Below are 27,197 nucleotides of genomic sequence, written 5' to 3'. Positions count from 1 at the left end.
AGTTAGATCTAACAAAATGCATCAATGATGCTGGGAAAAGAATTCTAAGAGTTGACATTCTGAAAAAAGTTATCTCTTAGATCCTTTCTGACATTTTCAAATCTTAGGGTCCATGATTTTCTGAAGTTGGTTTTGGAGAAGTGGTGGAAAGCAACTTATTGTACAATTGTTGCAGATTTATAAAAAAAATAATAATTATCATAATGACATTATTTCAAACCAAGAAAGAGCAGTCAGCAAATTCCTGAGCAGGTAGTCTCAAAATTGCTTATCTTTGGATCCACTGTTGCATTCTAGGAATACTTTTTACAGAATGAGTTTGGGGGCACTCTCAGAGTTTCTTAGATAATTATTCCAATGCAATTGAAAAACTACATTCAATATTCTTCTAGATAAGTTTGATATGCACTATATTCAGAAATTTCTAGATAGAAAAACAGAATACACCCACACTCATTCAGTGTTGAAGATAACTGCCACAGTCAGGAAGCCCAGGTTATAGTGTTTTTCTGAACTAGAAAGTACAATAATTTAGTTTATGGCATTTTGAGAGTCATTTATTTAGACTGCAAGACTGTTTATGGCATTGACCATAATATACAGATCATTTATACTCCAGGATATTGGACAAAAATGCATATTTTAATGGAATTTTGCTAATATAAAATGTTTATATTAGTTATCCTAAGGAAGTCATAGTTTAAATTAATAAATATTGTGTATATAGAGCAAGAATATTACTAGTGAGGAGCAGTTGGAAGAGAATATGAAGAAAATTGCAAGAAATTTTTATTTTAATTCGATCCCAATAGTATATCTTTCTAAACACTTAAAAATGTTGTTAATTTTTATCCCTTTTATTCTGTATTAAGGAAAGATTACATATAAACTTTATGCTTCATGGATCAATTATATATTTTTAATAATAATAAGTAACATTTACTAAGTGATCTTAATGTGTCAGGTGTTATTCTCAATATTTCATATGTAATCATACATTTATTCTTCTCCATACCCCTCAAGATTAGTAATATTTACTAATAGGAAGACTAAAGCATATACAGTTAATATGTGGTGGAGCTGGTACTTGGCCCCACATGGTGTGAACATGATTTAGCATCCACAAATAAGTGACTTTTGAAGTTTCTTATCCAGGAGCAGTCACATGAAATAAGCTCTTTATAGATACTCGACAAAGACATACATACACATACACACATAATGAAACAAATAGATTTTTTTTTAATGATAGAAGCCATGTATTTTGATACTTTCTCATTATTTTATTTTTAAAATTCTAGACAAGACTCACTAAACTGATTTTGTAAACCATTGATATATTGCAATCCACTATTTGAAACAAAGATGTACAAGTGCACTGTCTTTACAAAATTGGAAATTAGGGATTGCAAAAGAAAAAAAGATGCAGACTCCATGTCCAAGTACTGAGGTTATAGGAAATTTGGAGGTTGATGAGTGGTACACAGCAAAGCAAGCCACCATGGTATACCCAAAAAGCCACAAAGGAGAGCAGAGTGCCTGGAGCTTCCACACAGCATAAAAGACTTATGATTTTTGGATGAAGAGCGGTATTATGGAAAGAATGTATGTTGGAGCCAAGAAACCAGAATTGAAGCCTGAATCTCAACCACACATGTCCAGATGAATTAATGCCCAAGAAACAATCTTAAACAGGTGAGTAATCTCTCAATTTCCTGTCCTTGGAGAAGACAAATTGGAAACTTTTTTCTGCCCTTCTGGGAGATTCCAGAGAATTGAGTCCCCATTGCCTACAGAATCTACCAGACTATTGCCCCTTATATTTACTTTCCCTCTTTCTCTGTATTACTCTCCCACTTTTTTACTTATATTTCCTGGGATCATCTGACAAGGAACTTACCTGCACCCAATTCTTTGTCTCAGTCTCTGCCATCAGAGTAACAAAACTGACTTAATTGTGGTTCTATGGATTCAGTAACAGAAGAAGACTGGATCTCTAGTGGAATTCCTAGTTCATAAGAGATGATCAAAACTGTAAATCGTTCTAGTTGAAGACTCTATCACAATATTAAAATAATCCTTTGGAGAATAAAACCAATGTATCTGGGCCAAAAAATAATTTGAAATTAAGAACTAACAACATATGATCAGTAAGCAGGGAGACAGAAATTTGAACCCAGACCACTCTATAACTATCTGCACCTTAGAATGTTTTTATAAAATTTAACTCAGATTTTTTTTCTAAGAGTTTATATAAAGAGTATAATTAAGGATATGTACAAATAAAATTATCATGCCTATATACAATAAACTGTTAAGAACACATAAAAATATGTTTACAGATGTAGAAAGATGTTCACAACATATTGTTGAACAAAAACAGTAGGCTGCATTTCAATATGCAGACCATGATTCTGTTTGTAAACATATTATCTGCAGGAATAAATGTACGTATAATCACAAGAAAATACAATTCAATGACTATATACTACAATTTGAAGAATAGTTGCCCTTTCAAAGGTAGAATTCTAGGTTTCGTTTGCCATTTTCTTTATTGTTTCTCTATATTTGCTAATAATATTTTATTTTTGATATAAACATATATTGCTTGAGTTGACTCTACAGATAACATATTTTGACTCTGTTGCCATCGTTCCTTCAACCTTACCATGGAATCTTGAGGTAGGTTTTGTAAAGAATTGGAGAACCATGTCAAAATGCCCTCATTGTGTTGTGTAATGCTTACAGCAATGTAGACTGAAGGAATAGCTCTCAGTTTGAATCCTTTTAAAGTACTGTCAAACCCATAACTTCCCAAAGGTAATTCAAGTCAAATTGTTTTACACACCATAGAGAATTTAGCCTGATTCTACCAACTTCCTCCAAAGCTGATATTAGAGACTTAAATCTCATTTGTCCATCTGTTTACTCAGAGACTAAGGGTGAAGAAGACCAGTTCAAACCCAAAGCACAATGACAATAAGAGGACACTGAATACAGATACAGAGCTTAAAGAATAAGGAGAAGGGATTCAAGGTCTGATCCTAGGTGACAAAAGTTCAAGGTTCTTGTAGTGAATATTTGTAGGGCCCAGAGCCTATGTCAACATATCCTTGCCTATGTGCTTAATTCATCAGACATTATTATGGTGCCACAGGTACATAGGGAAGTCTCAAGCAAAATCTCCTAATAATTTGACAATATAAATGTCAGGAAACTGGATCTGGAGTATGAATTTGGGAGATATGTCAGAGAGCTAAGCTTAGGAAGACAATCTAAGGACCTCTTCCCATACAAAGTTTACAATTCTAAGAATTTCTGACTATACCTGTCACATTAAATGGAATACATTGAGACTAATTTGGAAACATGCTACCTAGAATGCAGCTAATAAATTGGTCTATAGCATTGCTCACAATAATGATTAGAACACAGATATCAGAGGATACTAGAAAAGTTTTCTACGTTAATAAATAAATGAATAAAAAAACCTTTGCATATAATTATATATGACACTGTGCCCCACTCTTCCAAGTTTCAATAATGCTTGACTTTTGATTGACCATTATATGTGCCAGGCACTTCACGTGAACAATCTTTTAATCTTTACTGATACTAATAATGACAGTTTGAGCTTTTCTTATAGAAGCGATCTCTGACGTTCTATAATGTCCAGCCTTTTCTTGAGTTATTGAGATGCAAGGTGACGGAGTTGACTTTCACAGGCAGATCCACGGCTTTCATACCTAGAACTATTTCTTTTATCGTATTATGCTGGCTGCAACTCTAGCACCACCATTTTGGAACAATTAATAATTTCTTTCTAAATAATAGTTTTTAAATTTGTTATTTCTTTTGGAAAATGATAATAAAAACAGAGAAGACAATGTTCAGGTTGGCTTTATGAAAAGAGTAGAGGCTTGCTAGCTCAGCAGAAGAGATAGCTTCTTCCCCTTCAGTCTTCTCAACAATTGTGCACCAACTTGATAGCTTCCAGCCCCAAATGTTCAGGCTTATTTCATGTCTTAGAGAATGAGAGTTGATTCATTCTCCTATAAATACAAAACTGCAAATAAACTACCTGAGGAGAAAAGAGGGTTGCATATAGTCCTCTTCTGCTGGCAGAAATGAGTGAGAGATTCAAACACACCAAGAAGGTGTTTGTGGAAACATACAAATGCAGAAGGGCAGTTCCGACAGGATCTAATATACTCCATTGAAGAAGGAAAATGAAGGATAAGCTTGACATTTTCAGCCAAGTGAATATAATCAGGGGATTGAAGAGACAAGAAAAAGCATCAAATATGAAGTGTCATACTTGTTCTACAGTTTCTCCAATGTCTTCCTCGTAGTCTCAAGAAAATTGAGAAGCCAGAGACTGCTAATAGCGAGAATAAGGTCTTTCTAGACTAGACATGCTGCAAAATGAACTATCTTCCCAAGAAGTAGAGCTGACTGAGATCAGCAATCGGAGTTTATCTAATTGTTGAGAGGGTTGTAGATATAAGATCAAGGCTGAAGCCAAAGAATATAAAGGTTAAGCTCTGGTATCTGGAGTGAGGCTGCCTAAATTGTAATTCCTGGTTTGCCAATTAATATCTTGGGTAAATTATTTAATCTTACTTAGTCTCAATTATTTCATAAAATGGCCAAAATAATATCCCCTACTTCACATGCAGGCAGTCCTTACTTTTCAAAGTTTTGACATGCACACATTTTACCTACTACAGTTTGATAAACAACAAAGTTCTCCAACAACATGGTTCTAACTGTAAGTAATTGCACAAAGTACAAACTTGGCTGCCAGCTCTTCAGTCCAAACTTGGCTGCCAGTCCATAAGCAATCACATAACTAACAGATGATTTTCTGGTCGGTGGCCAATCACATCACTTTTCTCAAAGTCTACTGGTGATTGATTGGTCACTGTCCATCTGTTATTCAGTTCACAGACAGTAATATGTGTAGTCATGTTTTCTTGTCCTAGTGATACAAATGTGGCATTTTATGAAAGTGATCATCGAAAGAGAGAATGGGGCAACAAAGATGAAATTTCAATAAAGATATGAATAGTGTGAACACTGAAAATGAAATCCAATTTGAATGCAAATGAAGTTACAGAACAAACAGATGACCTCGAAGATGTTGACACTGCTGCCTTTCAAGAGACAAGGTATGAAGAGAGGAACTTCGTGAAGGCAAACTTGTCGACATAAATGAGAAAATCAGTTGTGATGACATCCTAGAAGAAGTGATAATGACAAAAATAATCCACATTCAGAGAAAATTCATGACATTGAAAGTGCAGATAAAATATTAGACCTTGATCTAAACTGAGAAAGCAGTATGACAATTCACCAAGGCTTAGAAAAGTTGATTGATTGCTCCATGATGTAAGCAATATAAAGAGCAGACAGCAAGCACTGCTCAAACTATTCTTAGTAATTTTTCTGCAAAGAAATAAAATATTTTAGTTCTCATAAAGTGTACTAAATAAATATGATTATTACGTTTTTTTCATAGCCCTTTACATTTAAAAACAACCATAAGAAGGTTTATGTTTGAAAGTAATTTTTTTAAAGTCATGGAATAATTGTACTTTTCTCCATTGATTATTGAGTCTGCTCTGTGCGGTTTCAGATTACACAAAGGGAGAACTGCCTGCATTGTTATGAAGGTTAAATGACATAAACTATGTAAAGTGGATAGCACAATGCCTTGCCCACTGTAAATGAGTATTAAGAATAATAAGAGTAATACTAAAGTAACAGTAATACTAAAAATTGCACAAATAATAATGATGGCAATAAATTATTATTATCGATGGATCTGACATCAAGGTAATTGTTGGAAATACAAGACAAAAGATCATGGGATTTACAGATCCTGCTTTACCCATTTCCCTTACTTTTCATTCTCTACTCACAATATCAATCACAGGCTAGTAAACCCTATTTCAAAGCTCCAGAGATCCTAGGCTGAAAGAAAAGGAGACAGAATGACAGAACTGAATGTTTCTCTGGGTGCCATCTTGTGTTTCTGCACTGTTCTCCCTGTGCAGCAGTCCTCTCAACTTTCTTCTTGCTCTCACTGGATTCTTTTTGTTTTGTTTGTTTTTACTTCTCTCACTTTCTCTGCTTAACTACCACAGGATTATCTATGTCTAGACTATACCCACCACATTTATTTATAAATAAAAGTAAATGTAAAGTTTTTGTTTCAAATAATGTCACTGAGGATTTTAAATCAATCTAATTATAGGAAAAATAGTAGCCCTCATTTCACCAAACATCCAATCATTTTAAGAAAAAGATGTTTTGAACAATAATATCTAACCTTCCTACACACTCTTCTTACCCTTAATAAGTTTTTCTAAAAAACACAATCTATGATTAAAAGCTGTGGCTGAATTTATATGTTATTAGTGGTGAGCCAAAAAAAAAATACTCCCTTCCTCAAAAGAAAAAAGATATCCATGTCCTACTTTTGAGAGTTTATAAATTTGTCTTATATGGGGTGGGGGGCGGGCAGGGAGGAATGGTCTTTGCAGATGTGATTAAGTTAACAATATTGAGAGACAGAGATTTTCCCGGATTATCTGGATGAGATCTAAATGCAACCACATTTATCTTTACAAGAGGGAGGCAGAGGGAGATTTTACACACAGATAAGGAGGAGGCAATGTGACTTCAGAGGCAGAGACTGGTGGGATGTAGCCACAGTCAAGGAATAATGGCTCCTTCTTAAACTGGAAGAGGTAAGGAACAGATTCTCCCCTAGAACCTCCAGTGGGAGCTTGTCCTGCCAAAACCTTATTTTTATCCCAGTTATACTTATTTTAGATTTCTGGACTCAAAAACCGTGAGAGAATACATTTCTACTGTTTTAAGAAATCAAGTTTGTGGTAATTTGCAGCAGCTACAGGAAACTAATGTTATCTTCCTAGAGTTTGCACATTATCTCAAGTATCTTTTTTATTTAAAGGGTTAATTTAAATCCAAAACATTTATTGTGTACCTAACAAGTATAAGGCACCTGAAATACGGATTTGAATAAGATATAGCTCTTGACTTATTGATGCTTGTGGTATAACCAAGAGGTGAATAGACAGTTACAATAGAGTGTAATCTGGAACTTGCTTAAAAACAGTAGCACATTTGCATAGTGGAGTACTATTTGGCCATTTAAAATGAGGTTGTAAACAAATGTATTGACATGGAAATACGTTCACATATATTGATGTATTAAAAAGACAGTACCATTAAATCGTTTTGACAGTGCATAAAAAATGTTCAGGAAGCATATGGTTCAAGGAATGATTCATAATTTTCTATGGCTAGCAGGTTTATAGTGTTTATTTTCATCTTCTTTTTGTTTTGTGTTTTCCAATGTTCTGATTTTCAATAATGAGAAAACAATAAAAGTATTTTGTATTATAATTATGTGGGTTCAGTGCCAGTTAACAGCATTGTCAGAATAAAAAATGTACCACAGAGGAGGGGTCTGAGATGCTTCTTCATCAAAGGTTCCATGCACATTAATGGAATTATATCTTCTCCTAATAATTGGGAACTTGGCCACCTAGAAGAGCATATTCCATATTTATTCAATGTTCAGATGCCATTGATCATTAAATTAGTAATAGTTCTCAGAGACAAAAACTCATCACTAGATTAAATATGCATACTCTAATCTCCAAAAATTACAATGATATAAAGTCTATCATAGATTTCAGAAAATACAATAATTAAAAAAAAATAACCTGGGCTTATACTCTGCTCAAGGCTAAAGTGAAATCATTTGGAATAAACAGAAGTGTTTCAGAAGTTTAGTATTAGTGTCCACTGTCTATAACCCTCTTCTAACATCTGTGTCTGTGCCTTCCCTAACCAGTTATTATGTTCAGGATTATCTGCCTGATTATCCATGATCTCATATAGCCATCTCTTCAGCAAATATGAGGAACCCACTCTAGGTGGGCACTAGCTATGGGGAAAAAAATGCCGTGTCTCCCACATGGTGCCCCACTGCTAACCATCCTTGTACCCCAAACCCCATCCTCACTGCCCCTCCCCACTTCTCATCTTTCCCACTTCTGCTTCACAGACATTGTCACAACAATACTCATGGTAACTGAGTGAATATGTTAGAATCTCAGCACCGAGACAGCTACAGGGAGACATTCCTCTCATTGTAGCAATAGCTGCTTTGATATTTTACCTCGAGAGCATATCCAATTACTGTTAATAGCTTCAGAAAGTATTCCTCAATTTGAAACCAAAATCAGGCTGTGAATACAGCATCTTCTTTTAGCTTTATAAAACAGATGGATTTTAAGCTGGTAAACCTCCAGATGGAAACTAACATTAGTATCAATACTGTGAACTAAATTGGATTTTTCACTTTTGATTATGAATCATCTAGTTTGTGGATTATAGCTTAACCATGTTAAACTGAGAACACCAACCATGAAAGGAAGTGGCTATTTCTCAGTACTTGAATTCCTATTTCTGTTGGTTGCTACCACCATTCTTCCCATGTTCTAAATTAGGATCTTTTGTGTTATTATAATGACAAATTTCATTTTCCCAGGCATTATAGTCACTGTTATGCACAAAAAGCCTGTATTTATACAACACTTTAAAACAATTAATATCAGTTTCACTTTCAAGATATGAAAACAGACACCCAAGAGATTTATACACTAGGCCAAAGTAAGGCAGTTTGAAATCTGTCCAGCTAGCTTCTGAGCTCAGCTCTTTGTGACTTATTGATGTCTATACTGATACTCTGGCTCACCTGTGGCTGTGGACACAGACCTCTTGTTCTTTGTATCAAAAAAAATTACGTTGAATAATTATCTCTGTATCTCATAGGGACCAGGCAGGACAAACTGGGGTGGAATTGGCCATGAAGAACATGACTAGGTCTGAGTCAAGGACCGCACGAGTTTTCAAAAATTACACATATATTTGATGGCTCTTAGGACATAGCACTGAGTTCCTATTCTTTTGCTGGAATTTTAAGCACTCTTACTAAACATCTGTATCTGTGCCTTCCCTAGCCAGCTATTATGTTCAGGATTATCTGCTTGATTATCCATGATCTCATATAGCCATCTCTTCAGCAAATATGAGGAACTCACTCTAGGTGGGCACTAGGGATTACAACAGTGAGCAAGGCAGACAAGAACCTACAAGAATAAAGAGACATGAACAATTATTCTAGAATGAAAAAAAGTGAGTACAGAAGGATCACTGTAGCATCTAGCAGAGGGGAACAATCTAAACTAGGGACAGACGAGAACTTTCACAAGCAGCAGCATTGTAGCCAAAATCTAAAAAATAATAGAAATTAGACTGTCATGAGGGAATAGCATGTATGAGAGCCAAAGGGCAAACAAGTACACGCATGCCTTAGTAAGATTCCAGAGACTCAGAATGGCACTGAGGCCATGTCTGGTCATGGGAGGGGTGAAGGAATAGTGAATAATTATGTGAAATATATAGACAGAAATATAATGATTGACATCTTTGCAAGCTAATTTAAGGAGTTTTGACATTATCAAAGAGATATGAGCTACAATTGAAATGTTTTTGTTGTTGTTGTTGTTGTTGTTGTTGTTTTTAAGCCAAGGAATGATAATATCAGATTTGTATGGTAGAGAATAAAAGAGGAATGAAAAGTGCATGGATGCAAGAGACCAGTGAGAAGCCTGCGGTAGTAATCTCAGTATGCAAAGATGACAGCTTGGTCTGGATTGATGTCTTTATAAATGGAACGAAGTATGTAGGGCATCTGAAGTTCATAGGATTGACAAGATTTGTGACTGACTTCCATTACATAATGCCCTTCCTGAATTTTTGTATTGTATCCATCAGATATTTTTTATTTACTGAGCACAAACTCTGTGTTAGCATCAATTAGCTCTTGTCTTTGAGGAACTTGCCATCTTGTTGAAACACTGGAGTCACACATATACTGAATAATTTTACAGTGATGCCAGACAGAAGATAGTCTAACCAAAAAAAAAAAGTCAGAGAAATGAGAATAGTTGTTTCTCAATTTCTTCTTAAAGGCTCTATGAAAAACAGATCTGCTTACCACCATGATATAAAACATATAAAGACAGGAAATATATTTATTGAGTGCCTAATATGTGTTAAGTATCACAACAGGCAATCGTAGTTATATTTACCTCTATCACCATAGTCCTACACAGTTCCCATCATTATCTCCATTTTATAGAAGGAAACCCTGAGGGTCAGAGATGATCCTCTCTGCATGATCACATAGCTAACACCTTACAGAGTCAGCATCCTACTTTGCTAGTCTGGCTTGAAAGGTTGTATCCATTCTAGTGTAGCACATGGCTTCCCTTTGAAGAGATAAAACTAAAGCATAATTTTCTAAGGAAATTTATATGATTTGAGGCTTTACATTATTTTACTATTTGCTCACATGTATGTGGTGTATATATGTCATTTCAATAAACAGTGAATCCATTTTATAGTTAAGGCTTTAGAATACAAAGGAATTTAATGAGTCCATTAGTTTTTGAAAATTTTAATAACACTGCTAAGAGAAATTTTACTGCTTAAGGTAAGAGTAAAGAATAAATACAATAAGTAAAAAGTGCAAGAATGATATTGAAAATACATTTCATTTCTATTACTTATAAGCAAAGAACAATAAATAGATTAGTAGCTAAAACTGCAATAACATTTTGGCAATAACATTGTTAATAATTTTACTTCTATAACTTAAAAAAAAAAAACTCTGCAAGATAAGAATTAAATTCCATCACTAGAATAGATGGGACAATAATTTACCTTATAGAATACCAGAAGAACAGGTACAAGGCCAATTAAATATTCCTGACAGATTGGATCAGCAGGAAGCAGCTTGCAAAAGCACTTACTCAGAAGTATCAGGACTGAACAGGAGAATGAAAACCTTGCATACAAGGTCGTTAATAGACAAGATTTAGCCCATAGGACTGGTAAGAAACTGCCAGCAGACATGGTAATTTAAAGAGAGAAATCTTCAATCAATGAATAATTTTTTTAGCATGTAATAACATGCCATGAATCATATTTAAGTACTAGGAAGTTTCTAGTTTGGTGGGGAAGACTGACAAATAAACAATTAAAGACAGTAAAATATGTACAATACTTTTGACTTTGAGATAGCACAGGGACCTACTGATATCCTTGGATTTATGGAAGCAAGGAAGATAAACATGTTTCAAATTAAATGGATGTAAATAAGAGACACTGGGAAGCCCTACTAAAGGACAGATGTTTGATGTGAGCTAGTCTTAGAAGAATGAAAATGCATGGTAGGTGAACCAGAAGTGGAAGGACTTTGACATTTTGCAAAGACATAGTGGTATGAAGGGTCAAGCCATGTGACAGGTATGTAAGTCATACAGCTGGATGGTTGAAAATGAGATCAGAGAGGCAGCCAGAAGCTAGATTACGCAAAGCCTTATGTAACATTCTATTGAATCAGGTCTTCATTCTGGAATTATAGGCTCCCAAACTTTAGTGTGCATAAGCATCATCAAGCTGGGAGATTCTGATTCAAGGAGCTTGAGTCTAAGTCTAGGAATCAGCAAGTTAAACAATCTTTCCAGGCTATTTTACTTCTAGTCCTTCTGGAATTTCTGGCATTTCTAGCTATTGTCACAATTCTAAAAGACATTGTTGTGCAGGAACTGCTAAAATGTTTTAACTGGGAGAGTTGGCCACATTTGTCCATATACAGTTTGGATCAGAAACTCAAAAAATGGGGGTAGATTGATGCCTGAGTAGGTTATTTCCATAACCCAGTTAAGAAGTTATACATCCATGAAATGAGGCTGAACTTGTTAATTTATTAGATGTAGGGGACAAGGAAGAGGAAAGAATCAAAGAAGTCTCCTGAAAACTGGTGCTGCTATGCAGTGGGGGAATGTGCATTCTTGTTTGAAGAAATAGATGAGCTCAGAATAGGCATTCTTTTTGTCCGTGTTCCTTCCAAATTGTGATGTCATTTCATGTAATAGAGTTCAAGAAATCAGTATTGGACATGGGCGTTTAGTAATGTTCAAGCTATTAGTGTTAGCTAAGTCAGAGTCTGGATGAGTATAGAACACAAAAAAATCAAAGACAGCATAGACTTTTGAATAACATAGTATGTGACAGAAGAGAGAAATGTGTTTAAAAAAAAAAGATAACCAGAAATAGACAGGAGGAAAGCTAGGATAGAGAGGTATCGCCGAAGACAAAAGTAATTCACTTTACTTTTGTCTTCGGCGATACCTCTCTATCAAAGGGGAAAGAGTCAGCAGAGAGGGAGAAGATGAAGACACAGGAGAGGCAGACAGAGAGGTGTTATTTCTATGGTCACAGGGGAAGCCAAATTCATAGCCATGACAGTCAGCATGGGAACAATTATGGAAAATGAATCAAGTACAGAAATAAGCATGTTGTTAAGTGGGAAGGGGAAGAGTTCAGGCATGTCTTACCAGATAGATGACTTCTATTTTTATACTTTCTTGGTGACTTGGGAGATATTGCCTGAAAATAATGTGGTCTGGTGGTAAAAAAAAATAAATAAATAAAATAAAATAGTGGCTTAAACAAAATGAAATGAAAATGGGAATAACCTTTTAAGAGGATATGGAGTGGTGGGTGATGGAGAATAGCAGAAATAGGGTTAGACAGTTTAAGTGGTTCAGATCAGGATAGGGACAAAGGATCTCAAATTGTCTCGATTTTGATGGTCAGGTAACTCTCAACAACTTATGAGAAAGCCTGATGTCCACTTTAGATAACTTCTGCCAGAATGATCACAAACTACTGGTTAAGAATAGCTATATTCAAACATTCTGGGGGGTTTAAGAAGATGTGAGGGTTGAGGTAAACTGTGAAAGTTGAACAGAATGTGAACTGGTGGAGAAGAGGGAGAAAAAACATTCCAGGAGAGATAAGCAACCAACAACAAAGAGGTTGTAAGTGAACATGGAAGTGTTGAAGGAGATGAAGAGGAGGAGGAGGATATTATCAGGGGATGTTAGAAAGTGGAGTTGGATGATCAGTCTGGAAAGATCGTAAAAGTTGAATTTCATCATTTGTCAAGGGTTTTCAAGGCAGAAAATCACCACTGGCTTCACTAAGCATTCTATTTTAGACTTACAAATACTCATATTCAATTATATCATGATGTCAGGAGAGGGGGAACAACATTTGGTTGGCTCCTTCTCTGTGTTGGGAAGAGATTTTATATACACTATGTCTAATCTTAACATGGGTAGAGCTCATGACCATTTTGGCCAAGGTCACACAATTAGAAAACACAGAGTTGTAAGTTTATACTCTCACCCATTTGGTTCCAGTCCATAAACTCGTGTAGGTATATGTTTAGTGGTGATACGTCAACATGCACTTTCTAATGAGAGCCCCTCTGTGTATAACAAGAATAGCTCTTCTCTTTGTCCTGATGGCAGGAAAGATTTTTAGAAGTCAAGGGATAAATTCTGGGGCTGTTGCAAGGAAGCAAATAGAAAAGTCAAGTATTATTTTTCAGTGAAGTCAGAAGGAGGAAAGCAATTTTGCTAAAGAACAAAAGGAAAGGGCTTGGATGCTGTGTTATGTATTTTCCATAGTCCAGGGAGTTTTGAGAAGAATAGCTACCAAGGTGCCTGCAGCCATAATTTGCTATAGTAAATGTGGGACTTGAGCCGCAATAATATCCCCGAGGAACTTAAATTTTCTTCCTTCCTCATGTTTTCTGGCCCCTTCATTTTTCATAAGTCTTGTCTCCAGCAACTTTAAACCAGGCTACTAGAGGAGGGTAATGGCATTGCCAATTACACTAAGTGTCAGGTTACCTTGACCTTTTTGAAGCATGATCTTGGTACACCTTTGTCATGAGCAGGAGAACAGGGTCCTGGGGGCCCAAGGACCCTAATGCAGTAACTATAATATATTCTTTAATATTTTTAACAACGCTTACTATTTTTCCCCATCATAGTCCATTGGGAAAACCAAAAGTATTTTCCTATTGCCCAAATGCCCAGATCCCTCCTCTCCCAGATACATATCTTTAAAAGGAAATCAAGCCAAACATCTGGACAAAAAGCCAAGAGCACATATTTTCTCAGGAGATGGCAAAGGGTACCAATCTGTTTTATGCTCAAATGTAGATATTTCATTGACCCTCTGCTTTGCTTCCTTGGTGGTCCTCTAGGCTAGCTGAAGTATCTAGATCTGTATCTGTAACTACAGTAAGTATAATCTATTATGTCTGTATCTATAACCACGCTGTATAATCTACACTGGTTTCTAATGCCAATATGAAGTTATTCTCATCCAATAAATCATTCTGACATCTTTCCTTGCCTTCATGTTGTTCTGTAATAGTTCTCTGGCATGGACTCCCAATTTGGAAAAACTCAGATTTTCCAAAATCTTTATGATACAAGAAAGACTAAGAAACAATTCCTGAGATATGATGTATTTTTATGATTTACAAGTAATATTTTAAGATGAGTAGAGGCATGCTGTGATGGGCCTTCAGTTTATTCCCTCCAGAATTTACTTCCTAGTAATGCAACACTAAGATGTGAAAAATCATATAGTAAAATAACATAAGTGAGCTTTTAACTAGAATAAAAATGGCTGCCTCAAATTACAATGGCCACCATTTACTGTGCCTGACATTGTACCAGGTATTTATATAAATCATGCCACTTAATCCTCAAACTAATCCTAAGGCATTGGTTATTACCATGTTTTTGTTGTTGTTGTTGTTGTTGTTGTTGTTGTTGTTGTTGTTGTTTCAGTTGAGACAACAGAGAGCCAGAAAGTTCAACAGTTTGTTGAGCTTGTAGTAGCAAGGCCAAAACTTCAATCAAAACCTAGTGCTTTGTCCATTATTCTAGACCAGGACCGGTGTCTCTTATGTTCTTTGCTTCCCCAAAGTGGTGACTTTGTCCTGATAGCTAATGGTGATTAATTGATGGGAGCAGAAATGCATGTGTAAGTATTTAGTTTATATCAAAGGAGAACCAAGGCTAAGAGAAAGAAGGGCTGCACACAGAGATTGCCTTGAATATGCAGTTCTTGTTTAACTTATGGGTGAACCTGATAATCTTTGGTTCTGCTTTGCCTCAGCCAAATTTGTACAATTTTTAATTTTTTTTTTTTTTTTTTTTTTTGCTTATCAGTATGTAGGTCTATTCTTGAGTGCCTCTCAACAGGGCCATGAGAGCTACCATAATTATGGCCAATTCTCAAACATTCATTGGGCATTTGCTCATGAATAAGAAATGAGGACAAACAGATGGTTTCAGAATAATATGGTTGGTTCAATAGTCAAGGTATGCAAAGGAAACTGTGAGTACACAGAGCAGGGACATCTAGCCCAGACCAGGGTAGGGAAATTCAGGGAAGACTTTCTAGAAGACATTTGAAGTAATTCTTGAAGGATAACTAGAAGTCAGTCAGGCAAGGAGGGATTGATGCTGGGCTAAGCAGAGAAAAATTCATGAACAAAAGAAGACACAAAGGAATGAAAAGCGAGGTGCGAGCAAGGAATTGCCAAGAGTTCAGAACAATTAGAACATTAAATGCAAAGCTAATTGTAGAGATAGGCAGGAGAGCTGAGTTCAGAGAGGTCAGCCAGAACAAGGATAATAAGGGTCTTGTAGCTACTCAAGAAAGCACAATGATTATTAATAATTCTTGAATTGAAATTAGAATAAAAATTTATACAACACAAAGTTCTATGCTACAAAAGACATGCATTAATTCCACTTCCTCTCTGTTATGAATACTGGGACCCATGGTTGAAAGAGAAGAGAGGAATGTTCAGGATGCCTTTAATTCTTTATCTCTTGTGGTGGGCCTAGTTAACTCCACTCTGGGTAGTCCCCAGTTCCTGTCCCTGATGTCTGTATATGTATGATTACTTCCTTAGGTCAGGTTTTACTTATCACTTGCAAATGAAGGTTGGTCTTTAAGTACATATTGAGGTGAAGTCAAGGCTTTAAACAGATTAACTCAGTAATTTCTACTATTAATCAGATTATGCTTAAGAGCCATATCATTGTCATTTAGTTTGCTGCTTGAAGTGTGACCTGCAGACCACACTATAGACTAGTTGAGGTTCTAGACCCTTTGTCACCAGTCCAGGATAAGATAGGCACATAGCTGCAGAGTGCACATTGAGAAACCTAAAGCAATCTCTGGCTTCATATTTTATGTTGAACATAATAGTAAAATTTTGGCTTCTATTTTCTATATCTTTGTTATTTCTTCATTCTAATTTTCTAGTAGTTCATTTTGTTGTATTTTATAAAAGTATTAGCCTGCTATGGTTGGCACAAGAGAGAGGAGTGAGGGAGGTATTAGTTCTTCACAAATAGTTTGAGAAATCTTTCTTTGTGCTGCAGAAGAATGCCATAAGAAAATAAAACAAAACAAAACAGTCTTAGCATTTCTACGTGATGACTACATATCTAGTGGGTAAATTAGATGTCTTCCTCGACCTTTACCAAAGCTCTGTGACATGGACATTACAGTCATTTTGTGTAAATGAAAAAACTGGAACTGAGAGTGCTTGTTTAGATTATCTAAGTTGGAATTCTGCCTCAACTCTACGTAATTCTCAAACCAATACTCTTTTAATACCTCTGCTCCCCCATTATAAAGCATATAATTTATTGCTAAAATTAAGTTTAGCTTCTTCGAGAGATGGAAAGTTCATATCATAAACCATTTTAAATGTCCAAAATCCATAGTATAACACTAGAGGCAACATTGACTTTCAATATATTCTGGATAGCTGGTACCACCCTATAGTTGCCCTTGCTAGTAACACTCTGCCTTAGAGGTAAAAAGTAGTACCTCTGATGAACAAATGATGGCCCTCTTATAAGCAGGCCAGGGCTTCTCCTGGGGACACTCTTTGCATCAGATCTTTATCTAGAAACAACTAAACGTCAGACCACCTTTATGTGTCTAATGGGACACTTGTGTTTATCTATGAGAACTGTGTGCATGTTCAGAAGACAAAAGAGATGGAAAGAAAACTAGGTTTTTGTAATTGTTAAGGCCTCAAATTATTGTAGATGTACACATAAGATGTAATACCACCCGGAAACATTTTGTCACTTATCATTACATCTGTTCCTATTCTACCTCAGCTATCTGTAATGTTAGATCAACTGAACAATTGTGCATACTTCTCTTTTACGTGTTAACCCTGGATATTTAACATGCTACAGTCCAAGAGAACTCTCCACCCAGCGAAGATTAAGCACTATTGATGTTCTCTTGGTGCCTATTTCATTCAGAAATAACACACTTTGAAGAGAGCTTGTGTTTCTGAGCTGGTTTCTACTATAAATTTTATTTCAGTGCCCTGAGCAGAGTATGCCAAGTGTAACCAAAGCTGCAGACAGTTTGTAAGATTGATATTTCAGAGAAATTGAAATTCAGTCAGAAGTATTCTTCATCAAAGCACAGAGCTATGCCCTGAAATCTGAGAGGAACTGGTGCCTGAAGCTGCTCAACAGCCCTGCCAGTGTGTCAAAGGTATCATGTCAAGGAGAAGGGCAGCTCACGCAGGTGGGAACAGATGGAAGGTAAGCATATGCATTAGGAAATTGGATGTTAGGACAGCCCCAGAAAATCCAGAAGCATAGTGACTTATCATTGTGATCCCAACACACCTTCTTTTCTGAGATCTTGCTAATAGAATCTAGTTATTTTGTGTTCTTATCAAAGCAAGGCAACGTAGCATGGTTCAGGTTGAAAATAAATACCAGTCACTTTTTGGGAGAACGTCAGCTTTAAGATTTATGCACAAACTACAACAACTTCTTCATGTTCCATGAGATACACATAAAGCACCATACCTTTCTGAATCATTGGCCTCATCTGTCTCCAAAGATCAAAGATTGAGATGAGGATTCTATGATGGCAGTAATGTGCTACTATACCTCCTTCTATATGGAGAACATTCAAAGGGAATGAGAAGACATAAATCCAGAGGCTAGTGGTGGCACTAGAGAAAAGAGATTACAGGGACAATGACAGTGATGAATCAAAAAGCCCTCAAATCAGTGTTTTCCAAAGTGGCTTCTGCAGAGCAATAATGTAAGTAGAGATGTTCAGTTAAGCAAATGTGGAAACACTTTCTCTGTTTAGAGTTTCTCCCTTGCACAATACTATAGCAAAAGCTTGGAGAAACCATGCCATTAAAGAAAAAAATAATAATAATTTGATGTAACTCAATATCTTGCATAATGCCCATAATAATAAATATGTGTAAATATTTGCCTTACTGATATTCTCTAAAAACACTATGTTCAAGTTCTACTGTAGGCTTATTAGGCAGTCCAACATGGTTCAGAACCTGGGGGACCCAAAAACACTGGCTTTGCCATTTCTCTTTGTGTGTGGACACACATACTGACAATACTTCTGTCTAGATGACTCAGGTTAAAAGAGAAATATAGGTTGTCCAAAAAGAAACATTTGTAAACAAAAATGATAAAGCCTTATAAACCTTGTCATTTTTAACTTGTACGCATTTGAAAGTATGATAAATACAACTATCCTGTGATAATTTTGCAAATAATTTAAGGAAGTACACATTTACCAGATATCCATGGACCCTCCACCCCACCCCGCCCCCGCCGCCGACCCAGCTAACAAACCTTTAAATAGAAATTAGAAGCAAACAAGAGTATTATGACCTTAAATCTACCTTAGGAAGAAACAACAAAACTCTTTATCGAGCACTTACCAAATACAAAGAAAAAGGAAAGGGCATCCATTAAACAACATATGAGCACTATAGCTGGCAGAAATGTACTGAAAAACAATAGGAGGTAAAAAAAGAATTCTCATTTTACTGATACAGAAAGGGTGGTGAAGAGGTTTTCCCCAGTTAAATTTCTAGATTAGAGCTAGGATTGGATCTAGGCTCTGTTTGGTTCTGTAAAGCATACCTTCACTGCACATGCTGCTTGTTTAATGGGAACAAATTACTACTACTACAAAATGGGTAATAAGTGGCTCTCACTTCAAGGAACAACCTATTGGGGAGGATTAGAGATACGACACAAAAAAAAAAAATTGTAATACAGACAAAATGTGTTAGTGACCCAGAGAAACAGTACTGTGTAAAAGAGAGAAATAAAGGTTTCAGCATAGGCTTGGCAAGGGCTGGGACTGAGATAAGCAAAGGAGAAACGGTTTACATGCAAGCACATGAAAGGCAGGGGCAGGGAATGCAATGAAAATAATGACAACAGAAAAAAAAAAAAACAATGTTCCTTGGGCCTCTGACCCTGTTCTCAAGTGGTGAAGGAGGGCAGAGTACACAACCCTAAAATATGCCTCTTTGAGCTGGTTAATTTTAAGAAACAGCAGACACAGGATAATCTCTGAAAACCAAGTGGAAATTACCCTCTTGTGGGATATCTCCAATTGCATGAGTGTCGCCCTCTCTATACTAGAAATAAGACTAAATTTCTATAAATTCTTATCAATAGAGAAGGCATGGACTTAAATTTGCATAGCAACCTTATTCTCTTCAGTGTGCTTTTCATGGTAAATTCCCATAATTGTCCCCACCCCCAACAACATTCTTTTGTCTTGGCTGAAAAAAGTATTTAAGGAGAAAGCTTGGACCAATTTGGGGAGTTACCCATTTTTACTGGGTATCTCCTATGTATACAGGAGGTTATAAGTTATTAAACTTCTGATTGTTTTTTAGCCTTTTATTCTGTCTTTTATTACAGGGGTGTTTCAGCCAAGAACCTAGAAGGGTCAAGATAAAATTACTTTTCCTCACTTACAGCGTCATAGGGCAAAGACTGGCTCTTTACCACTATTACATACTGACTGTGCACAATAGGCACTTGATAAATGCATATCAAGTGAATGGGATAATGTAGCTGAAAAAGGAGAGAGGCTGGCTTGTGGAAGACTTCACATTTCTGAGTAAGGAGGCTATAGCTTATACCTTTAACAGTTGAGTCATTGGCTTCACCGGAATGTATCAAGCACCCAGGAGAAAATTATATGGCAGAGAGGCCCAGGGCAACATGTGGCATGGAGTGTTTCAGAGTGATAGACTTAATAAAATCCAATTGAGCTTCATCTTATCCACTTGATTGGGTTCAGGCACCAGAGTTAAGAAACCAATATCCCTTTTAGGACATATTTAATGATATGCAAGATACAGGTTGTATGAAGAGATGTTGAATGGGAAAAGGCATGTGCAGTCAGACAGACCTAGGTCAAAGCCAAGTTTATCGTATACCAGTGACTAACCTTGGGTAAATTTCTTGACCTGAACCAGTCACATTTATTCCTTTGTCAGATGTGGATTATAATGTCAATCTCTGACATGAAGATCAAGGGCCCTAGAGCTAGACTGCCTTTTCACTTTCTAGCTCTATGACCTGAGGCAAGTGACTTTACCCCTCTATGCCTCTGTTTTCTTATCTGTAAACTAGGGTTCAACATAAAATAATTATGTAGAATTATCATGAATATTAAATGTGCTAATAGATGCAAATAACAGAATTGTTTCTGGTCTATAATAAGTGTCCCATAAATGTTTGGCCTTCCTCATAGTTTTTCTTGTATTTACTAATAGTATCACATAGTAAACATTTAATTCTTAGGCCATGGTAGGTACTGAGAAAGGATGATTTGAACAAGCTGCATTCTCAAGCTCAGTTTCAGAGATTTTTGAGATTTTAGTAAAAAATAATTCTCTTACATTGGAGGTTTTGAAGGCCAGCTCAGTATCCACCTAATAAAAAATATGTGCCCAAAGCAAGATCTCTCTCTCCAGATCAACCACACACTCATTCTTTGGCTTCCTCTGAAAAGAGAACAGGATTACTCAAGGTATGTCAAAGCTCTGCAGTGGAGCCTTTGGCTATTGTGAAATGTTTTCTTCACCTCTCTCTCTAGAAAGTCCCTTTAACATTCAGAACCCAATTGTCTTCTTTTGTACGAAATTCACCTAATGCTGTAACTGGACCTAGTAGAAGTGTGATTTCTTTGGGCACCTGACATTTGAATAAAAAATGTATACCTTAGCCATCTTTCTTCTGATGCAATAAAAATAATTAAAGTTCAGTGATTTCTCAGTAAGGGGCAGCTGTTTTTCAGGTGGATATTCAGAGAATTGCAAATTTTTGACATTAAGCTGTTCTTGTCTGTCTGTTTCTTCTTTGTTAAAGGATGCCAGGAGAGAGTTTGCAAAGGACAAAGGGACAGCCTCTGAATATTTTTTTTTGAATCTCTATTCTTTGTAATATAAAATGTTCATCCATATTAATTCCAGCTTGTTTGTGATGTGCATATTTGGCCTTTGGCAAAATTGTGAAATCTTTAGTTTCTCTTTCCTGTCCTTGTATTTTACATTCTAAACAGTATTTCCCCTTTGAGGGGCTCTTTCTCATACCCTTCACTCCCCACTCCACTGCAGAGCTCACACCATCCTGTCAGGAGCTGGAAGAGAATATGCCACTCATGCACACTTAGGTGAAAATCACTATCACTCCATTTAGATTCAGACTGTTCCCTCCCCTTACTGAAGACATGCTGGGAAATGAAGATCAGTGCCTTTTCCTCTTCATTTTTTTTTTTCTGAGTCATGGATGTGTTTTGGAAATAAAGTGAAACATCATAACTTTATCCAAGAAAAATGCACAGATGCATATATATACACAGTGACTTGTGCACAGGATCTGGATATTCATAACACTTCTTAAACACAAATGAAAATCCTTAAAGTCCTAATGCAGAGTCCATGCAGGACTTTCTTTGAGAAGGCTAGGATAAGTGGAGTTGGGGCAGAGAAATTAGCTTTCTGTCATTATCACTGCATTACACTTTTTTCACAACCCATAAAGCCAGTAGTGGAGGTGTGTCTGTAAATTGGTATTAGAATAAAAAGAAAGTGAGTATTAATAGTATTAATATTATCATTGCCCATATAGTACCTTTTTCTTATTAGAGGGTGCTATGAGATAAGACACACACCACTATAATATTCTACATTGAAAACAATCTAGTAACTGTCTTTAAAAAGAGGGGGGAGGGTTCAAGAAAGACATTTTCAACTGGAGGCCAAGCTAAAAAAACTTTATGTAAGTCCAAATAGATTGATTTAGGGATACTCTTTACAAATATTTTCCCGAGGGGTCTCTAAGTCAGAGAAGAGTGAACTCATTAACCTTGAACTTCTGGGTACACATTTTGAAACCAGAAACATGTTTGAAATCTCATATTTTATTTGAAAAAATCCATGAGATTTTATATTCTACTCCAGAACATATTTGTGCTTTCTAGGAAACAATAGAAAAGATCAAGGAAACTAAGAACTGACTAAAAATCATCAAGCAAGACTCATCAAGAAAATAAGAAAAAGAGCCCAAATAAAGAAAATCAGAAATGGGGTGACATCGGAAACATGGCAGAGAGATGTGCTCAGATCTCTCTCCTTGAAACAACAATAAGCTAAACATCTAAAACTCAACAAGAAACACCCAGCGTGCACACCAGCAGGTCTAAGCATGAGATCTGTGCATAAGAGCTACCAAAGGTCAGAACCCCAGTGTCAGGCGGTGGACTGGGAGAAACAAAGAAGCTGCCTCTCACAGCCAGAACTCCCTGCAGGAGGAAGGGGAGGGGTGAAGGTTCAGTGAATTCCCTGAACAGCCCTGCTTGAGAGAGCTGTGAACTTCACGCAGTGGCAGTGCCCAGGAATCAGGGCAGAAAGCAGAGAAGTGGGGATGGCAGAGAAGCAGGGACAGAAGAGAAACAATACTTGATTTTTACCAGCCGTGGCTGCAAAACAGGAGGCTGAGCCACAGCTTCCATCCCAGAAGGCCCCTCCCTCCATATCCACCAAGATCAAACACCATGGAGCCCCAGGGAAATCTGGGCAAAAGCTACCGAAACTGTAGCTAACACTGACAGGGACTGAGACTTAGGGCAGCAAGCATGATTGAATATCTATAAGAAAAATAAAGGAATTATTAAGACTTTAATAATTCAGGGATCTAAGAGGCTGGAAACCAAAAGAAAAATGTCTTCTTTGCAACAGGCTAAAGAGAGACCTTTATATAATAAATCTTATTTCGGGGGGTGGGGGGGGTGGGGAAGCAGACTTCCCTTAATGCCCAGGCAGAAAAACAGTCCATTAAACACCGTGAACAACCAAGGTGACAAGGCAGCTCAGAAAGAAAGAGAAAAATCTCCAGAAAATAAGCTTAAAGACATAGAAATGTGTGATTTAAATGAAGGGAATCAAGATGGTACTTCTGAAAAAACTCAATGAGATCCAAAACAATTCATATCAACAATTTAAGAATTCAAAAAAAACAAAACAAAACAAAAAAAAAACAACTAGGCCAGCATAATGAGTTCTTTAGCAAGGAGATTAAAATTCTCAAAAAGAACAGAATAGAACTTCTAGAGATGAAGAACGCACTGAAAGAGATGAAAAATGAAATAGCAAGCTTGGGAAATAGAGTTGACTAAATGGAGGAAAGGATAAGTGATTTCAAACACAGAAATCTATAAATAAATCAAAAAGAAAAAGAGAAAAACCAAAGAATGAAAAACAATGATAGAGAAATACAAGAACTAGCTGATACTATCAGGAGAGGAAACATAAATAATGGGCATTCATGAAGGAGAGGAAAAGGAGCAGGGATTAGAAAGCATTTTAAGATAAATAGTTGATGAGAATTTCCCAAATCTAAGGAATGAGCTGGAGCTTGGAATTCAAGAAGTCAACAGAACACCCAATGATCTCTACCCAAAAAGGCCTTCTCCAGGACATCTTGTAATAAAATTGTCAATAATCAATGACAATTGATTCTCAGGACAGACAGGGAAAAGAAGATGGTAACCTATAAAGGAAAACCCATTAGACTATTGTCAGATTTGTCAGCACAAACCTTACCAGTCAGAAAGGAGTAGAATCAAATATTCAAACTATTAAATGGAAGAAACTGCTAGCCAAGAATAATGTATCTAGCAAAGCTCTTCTTTAGATATAAAGGAAAATAAAGACCTTTCCAGACATGCATCAGAGGGAATTCACTATGAGGACTGCATTACAGGAAATATTGAAAGGGGTCAGCTCACCTAAAACAAAATGACAAAAAAAAGAAAAATGCATAACTATGAATAAGGTGACTAGTAGGCAGATAGAAGCAGAGGAGTGCAACCCTTTCTAAACACAGGGCATTATAAGCTTAAACAATAAAAAGAGATTTGCTATAGCAAGATAGTAATGAAAGTTCAGCATACATAGGGACAAATTGAGACAACAATGACAGAAAAGGGGAAGATTCAAAGATCCAGCTTCGAAAAGGAGGATACAGATAAGGAACATGCAGAAGAAAAATAGACTATATATACACACACATATGTACACACACACACTATCCTCTACATATTTGTAATGGTAACCACATGCTAAAGATTCAGAACTGAAGTATATAACATAAAACTAGAAGAAGCATAGGGAAAACCCACAAACCCAACCAAAAAATAAAAAGGAAATAGACACACAAGGACAAGGAAGCAATGGAACCACAGACCTACAGAAAGCAAAAGATAAAATGGCTACAGGAAAACTTCATATTTCAATAATCACTCTAAATGTAAATGGACTGAACTCACCAATAAAGAGGCACAGAGTTGCAGATTGGATCAAAAAACAAAACCCAAACATATGCTGTCTCCAGGAGAGACATCTCAGCTCCAAAGACAAATATAGACTCAAAGTGAAAGAGTGGAAAATGCTATTTCAAGCAAATGGCATTCAGAGAAAAGCGGGAGTAGTGGTACTAATGTCAGATGAAATAGACTTCAAAATAAAAAAGATAAAGAAAGATACTGAGGGACACTTCATAATAATAAAGGGAATCATGCACCAAGAAGACATAACACTTATTAATATCTGTGCTCTCCATCAGGGAACCCCAAAATATGTAAAGAAATTACTAACTGAACTAAAGGGAAAAAGACCAAAACATTATTGTAATAGGAGACCTAAATACCCCACTGTCAGATATGGGCATATCATCCAAACAGGAAATCAATAAGGGAATAACATCCTTAAATGACACTTTAGATCAACTGGACTTAATTGACATTTATAGTCTTCCATTCCAAAACAGCTGCTTATACATTCTTCTCTAGTGCACATGAAACATTCTCAAGGATTGACCACATACTGTTATACAGAGATAGTCTCAACAAATATAAGAGAGTTGAAATCATATCAACCATATCTTCTGATCATAATTCTTTGAAATTAGAGATCAATTGCAAAAAGAAAGCAGAAGAACCACAAATACGTGGAGATTAAACAATATGCTACTGAAGAATAACTGGGTCAGTGAAGAAATAAAAAGTGAGATCAAGAGATACATAGAAAAGAATGATAATGAGTGTACAACATATTGAAACTTTTGGAACACGGCAAAAGTGGTCATAAGAGGAAAGTTCATATCATTACAGGCCTATCTCCAAAAACAAGAATGAGTCCAAATAAACAACATAACTCTTCATCTTAAAACACTAGGAAAGGAAGAGCAAATGAAGCCTAAAGTCAGCAGAAGGAAAGAAATAATCAAAATTAGAGCAGATTCTACCAAACATTCAAAGATTTAATACCTATTCTCCTCAAACTCTTCCAAAAAATCGAAGAGAAGATAATTTCCTAACTCATTTTAAGAGGCCAATATTATCCTGATACCCAAACCTGGTAAAGATAACAGGAAAAAAGGAAAGGACAGACCTATCTCTCTCATGAACACAGATGCAAAAATCCTATATAAGATACTAGCAAACCAAATACAACAACGTGTTAAAAAGATTATATACCACGATCAAGTGGGCTTCATCCCAGTGCCACAGGGAAAGTATCTTAACATAATAAAGGTCATCTATAACAAACCCTCAGCTAATATTATACTTAATGGTGAAAAACGAAAAAACCTTCCCTCTAAGTTCAGGAGCAAGGCAAGACTGTCCACTATCACCACTGTTATTCAATATAACATTGGAGGTCCTAGCAAGTGCAATCAGGCAAGAGAAAGATATAAAAGGCATCCAAGTAGGAAATAAAGGAGTCAGTCACATTGTCACTATTTGCGGATGACATGATTCTTTATATTGAAAACCCTTAAGACTCCACAAGAACACTACTAGAAACAATTGTATACAGTAAAGTTTCTGGATAAAAAAATCAATATTCAAAAATCCATAGTGTTCCTATACTCTAATAATGAAGTGTCAGGAAAAAAAAAAAGAGGAAAAAAAAGTATTTCTTTTGCAATTGCAACAAAAAGAATAAAATACCTAGGAATAAATCTCACAAAACATGTGAAGGACCTATCTAATGAAAACTATAAGACTCTATTAAAATAAATCAAAAAAGATATAAAGAAATGGAAAGATATTCCTTATTCTTGGATTATAAGAATCAACATAGTTAAAATGACCTTATTACCTAAAGCATTATACGGACTTAATGCAATTCCCATCGAAAACCTATCGGCATTTTTTAAAGAAATAGAACAAAAAATCATCAGATTTGTATGGAAGTACAAAAGACCCTGAATTGCCAAAGCCACCCTGAGAAAAAAGAACAAGGCACGAGGCATCACTGTGCCTGACTTCAAATTATACTACAAAGCAACAATAATCCAAATGACATGGTATTGGCAGAAAAGACACATGGATCGGTGCAACAGAATCAAGAGTTCAGAAATAAATCCATGTTAAAAAAAAAGCCAAAACCATACAGTGAAGAAAGGAAAGCCTCTTCAATAAATGGTATTGGGGAAACTGAAAAGCCACCTGCAAAAGAATGAAACTAGACTGTTGTCTATCACCACACACCAAAATTAACTCAAAATGGATTAAGGACCTGAATATAAGACCTGAAATAGTAAGATGCATAGAAGAAAACATAAGAACTAAACTCATGGACCTTGGACTTAAAGACGATTTCATGAATTTGATCTCAAATGCAAGGGGTGTAAAAGCTAAAATAAATGAATGGGGCTACATCAAACCAAAAATCTGCTCAGCAAAAGAAACCGTCAGCAAGGTAAAGAAACAACCATCCAAATGGGAAAATATATTTGCAA

The 27,197-nt window shown here is 36.1% G+C and overlaps 1 protein-coding gene across 2 annotated transcripts in view; it reads right to left on the bottom strand.

The window, feature by feature from the left end:
• Window positions 1-27,197, bottom strand: part of CNTNAP5 (contactin associated protein family member 5) — a 728,931-nt gene that overhangs the window by 681,366 nt on the left and 20,368 nt on the right. The gene's annotated exons all lie outside the window — the stretch shown is intronic.

Source organism: Pteropus medius, unplaced genomic scaffold (assembly GCF_902729225.1).
Source record: "Pteropus medius unplaced genomic scaffold, Ma_sr-lr_union100, whole genome shotgun sequence".
Taxonomy (NCBI): domain Eukaryota; kingdom Metazoa; phylum Chordata; class Mammalia; order Chiroptera; family Pteropodidae; genus Pteropus; species Pteropus medius.
Note: the sequence above shows the minus strand (reverse complement) of the source record. Positions and strands in the feature narration are given on the sequence as shown.